General features: G+C 40.4%; 1 pseudogene; it reads left to right on the top strand.

Moving 5' to 3' along the window:
- Window positions 1-3772: 3772 nt before the first annotated feature.
- Window positions 3773-3872, top strand: LOC127099112 (uncharacterized; annotated as a pseudogene).
- Window positions 3873-4497: the final 625 nt, after the last annotated feature.

Below are 4497 nucleotides of genomic sequence, written 5' to 3' on the forward strand. Positions count from 1 at the left end.
ACATCTGTCACACTCCTTAATAGCCGCATGTACGTCCTTCCATATAGTTGGCCAATAAAAGCCAGCTTGTAGGATTTTAGAGCAGGTCTTGGATGTACTTGTGTGTCCACCATAAGGAGCGGAGTGACAGTGTTGGATTATATTTTCTACCTCTTCTTCGGGTATACATCGACGGAAAATACCATCGGGGCCTCTTTTGAAAAGTAAGGGATCATCCCAGTAATAGTGTTTTATGTCGTGGAAGAATCGTTTCTTCTGCTGGTAAGATAAAGTAGGTGGAACTATTCCGGCAGCTAAATAATTGACTAGATCAGCGTACCATGGTGTGACAGATATAGCTAAGGTGGTTTCTACTTGCATGTCGGAGTTGTTCTCTTCCAAAGTAGCTATAAGTTTATCATACGAGAAATCATCATTAATTGATGTTCTTTCCGGTTCAAGGTTCTCAAGTCTAGAGAGGTGGTCTGCTACTACGTTTTCAGTTCCTTTCTTGTCCTTGATTTCTAAGTCGAATTCTTGTAGTAACAAGATCCATCTTAGGAGTCTAGGTTTAGCATCCTTTTTTGTTAAAAGGTACCTGATAGCAGCGTGATCGGTGTAGACTATTATTTTGGCTCCTACCAAGTAAGAACGAAATTTATCCAGTGCGAATACCACTGCTAGGAGTTCTTTCTCGGTAGTGGCGTAATTCATTTGCGCTTCATCCAGGGTTCTGCTTGCGTAATATATAACGTGAAGCTTTTTATCCTTCCTTTGTCCTAAAACAGCTCCTACAACATAATCACTGGCATCGCACATTATTTCGAATGGTTCATTCCAGTCTGGTGTCTGCATAATGGGTGCTGAGATCAATGCTTGTTTAAGAGTTTGAAATGCTTTTAAACAGTTATCGTCGAATATGAATTCAGCATCTTTCATCAATAGTCCGGTTAGAGGTTTAGTTATCTTAGAGAAGTCTTTGATGAATCGTCGGTAAAAACCGGCGTGTCCTAAAAAGCTTCGTACTTCTCTCATGGTCCTTGGGGGTTGAAGATTTTCGATTACCTCTATTTTGGCTTTGTCTACTTCAATTCCTCTGTTCGAGATGATGTGTCCTAAAACAATTCCTTCTTGTACCATAAAGTGGCACTTTTCTCAATTAAGTACTAAGTTTAATTTTACACATCGCTCAAGAACTCTTTCCAGGTTTTCAAGGCATTCTTCGAAACTTTGTCCGTATATAGAAAAGTCATCCATAAATACTTCCATGATGTTTTCGAGAAAGTCGGCGAATATTGCCATCATGCATCTTTGAAAAGTTGCGGGGGCATTACACAGACCAAACGGCATTCGTCTATAAGCGAAGGTACCAAAAGGGCATGTGAACGTTGTCTTTTCTTGGTCATCAGGGTGAATTGGTATTTGAAAGAAGCCTGAATAACCGTCTAGATAACAGAAATGTGAATGTTTTGCTAATCGTTCTAACATTTGGTCAATGAATGGTAAAGGAAAATGATCTTTTCGGGTTGCTTTGTTTAGTTTCCTATAATCAATGCACATTCTCCATCCCGATTCGATTCGTTTAGTTATAGTTTCCCCTTTTTCGTTTTCAATAACGGTTATGCCTCCTTTCTTTGGTACAACGTGTACAGGACTAACCCATTTGCTATCAGATATAGGATATATAATACCTGCTTCCAATAACTTGGTTATTTCTTTCTTTACTACCTCACTTAGGATCGGATTTAGTCTTCTCTGGTGTTCCCTAGAGGTTTTACAGTCTTCTTCTAACATGATGCGGTGCATACAAATAGAAGGGCTTATTCCTTTAAGATCGGTGATGTGGTATCCTAGTGCGGTTGGATATTTCCTTAAGATATGTAAGAGTTTTTCTGTTTCGAGTCTTCCTAGATCTGCATTAACTATCACAGGTCGTTCAAGTTCTAAGTCTAGGAATTCATATCTCAGATTTTTGGGAAGTGTTTTCAAATCAGGGGTTGGTTTGTTAAGACATTGCGTAGGGTCTGGTGTTATTGCTAAGCATTGTTTAGATTTGTCCTCTAAAAGATAGTCTGATGATTTGTCTTCTCCTGACTCTGCTTCTTTTATGCATTCATCGATGATATCCATGAAGTAACATGTATCTTCTATTGCAGGTGCTTTCAAGAATTGGGAAAGAATGAATTCAATTTTCTCTTCACCTACTTCGAAGGTGAGTCGTCCTCGTTTTACGTCTATGATTGCACCGGCAGTTGCTAAGAATGGTCTTCCTAGTATAATGAGTGTAATATCATCTTCTCTAATGTCCATAATTGTAAAGTCGGTGGGAATGTAAAACTGACCTATGCGTACGGGAACGTTTTCAAGGATTCCTACAGGATATTTGATGGAACGATCTGCTAGTTGCACGAACATTTTGGTTGGTCTTAATTCTCCCATTTCCAGTTTCTTACATATGGATAAAGGCATAACGCTAATTCCGGCTCCTAAATCGCATAAGGCTTTGTCGATGACAAATTTTCCTATGTGACAGGGTATAGAGAAACTACCCGGATCCTTGAGTTTAGGTGGCATGTTTTGGATTATAGCGCTACATTCGGCAGGGAGTGTAACGGTTTCGCTATCCTCAAGTTTCCTCTTATTAGAAAGAATTTCTTTTAAGAATTTAGCATATGAGGGCATCTGCGTAATAGCTTCGGTGAACGGAATTGTAACGTTTAATTGTTTAAGGAGATCAACAAATTTTCTAAATTGGCTCGCATCTTTGGTTTTAACAAGCCTTTGAGGGTAAGGTATAGGTGGTTTGTAAGGTGGTGGAGGTACATAAGGTTCCTTCTTTTCTAGGGTTTCCTTATTTCTCTCTTCCTTTTCCTTAGGTTCACTTTCCTCAGTTGATTTCTTAGGGTTTTGGTTTTCTATCCTTGGATCAGACGGTCCTTCCACTTCCGTTCCACTTCTTAATATAATTGCATGAGCTTGGCTTCTCGGATTAGGTTGGGGCTGTCCAGGGAATGTACCAGTTGGGGCAGCAGTAGGTGCTTGTTGTTGAGCTACTTGAGATATTTGTGTTTCCAGCATTTTGTTATGGGTAGCCAAGGCATCTACTTTGCTTGCTAGTTGTTTAAGTTGTTCGCCAGTATGTATGTTCTGGTTTAAGAAATCTTTATTGGTTTGTTGTTGGGAAGCTATAAAGTTTTCCATCATGATTTCCAAGTTGGATTTTCTAGGGGTATTATTGTTAGGTATGGATGGATTCGGTTTCTGATATCCCGGAGGTATAGATGGGGCTTGATTTGGAGACTGTCCAGGTGCGTATAAAGCATTATTACTCTTATATGAAAAGTTTGGATGGTTCTTCCAATTTGGGTTATAGGTATTCGAATAGGGGCTTCCTTGAGCATAGTTTACTTGCTCTGCTTGGATTCCAGTCAAGAGTTGACATTCCGCAGGAGTGTGGCCTTGGATTCCACAGACCTCGCAATTCTGAGTTATAGCAACCACGGCGGCTGGAGGTGATACGTTTAAACTTTCAATTTTCTGGACCAAAGCATCCACTTTTGCATTAACGTGATCAAGGTTACTTATCTCGTACATGCCAGTTTTCGGTTGAGGTTTTTCCACCGTTGTTCGTTCGGTTCCCCACTGATAGTGGTTTTGGGCCATGCTCTCGATAAGCTGGTAAGCATCAGCATAAGGTTTGTTCATTAGTGCACCACCTGCAGCGGCGTCTATTGTTAACCTTGTATTGTATAAGAGGCCATTATAAAATGTGTGAATTACTAACCAGTCTTCCAAACCATGGTGTGGGCAAAGTCTCATCATGTCTTTGTATCTTTCCCATGCTTCGAAAAGAGACTCGTTGTCTTTCTGTTTAAATCCGTTTATCTGGGCTCTTAACATAGCTGTTTTGCTTGGCGGAAAATATCGGGCAAGAAAAACTTTCTTCAACTCGTTCCATGTGGTGACTGAGTTGGAAGGGAGAGATTGAAGCCATCTTCTAGCGCTGTCTCTTAATGAGAAAGGAAAAAGACGAAGTCGAATTGCCTCTGATGTGACACCATTAGCTTTAACAGTATCAGCGTATTGGACAAATACGGATAAATGAAGGTTTGGATCTTCGGTAAGATTTCCAGAGAATTGGTTCTGTTGCACAGCCTGCAACAGCGAAGGTTTTAGTTCGAAGTTGTTTGCTTCGATTGCGGGTGGAGCAATACTTGAATGCGGTTCATCTTGCGATGGAGCGGCGTAATCTCTAAGAGCACGAGCTGGTTCTGCCATCTCGGTTAAAGAAGGAAGATCTTTGAGATCAGGAAAGTCTATAGGAGGGAGATTGTTTGCAGCACGATATTCCCGAATTCGTCGTAAGACTCGGAGATATAATTCGATATCGTTGATTCGTAAATAGAGCGGTTCGCCTTGTGAGCGAGTGTGTGGCATACAAATCAACGAAAGAAAGAATAGAAGAAAAAGAAACCTTAGTCTCTACAGCGTAACGGAAGAGTTACGATATCGATTAAA

The sequence above is a fragment of the Lathyrus oleraceus genome, chromosome 6 (assembly GCF_024323335.1).
Source record: "Lathyrus oleraceus cultivar Zhongwan6 chromosome 6, CAAS_Psat_ZW6_1.0, whole genome shotgun sequence".
In the NCBI taxonomy this organism is placed as follows: domain Eukaryota; kingdom Viridiplantae; phylum Streptophyta; class Magnoliopsida; order Fabales; family Fabaceae; genus Lathyrus; species Lathyrus oleraceus.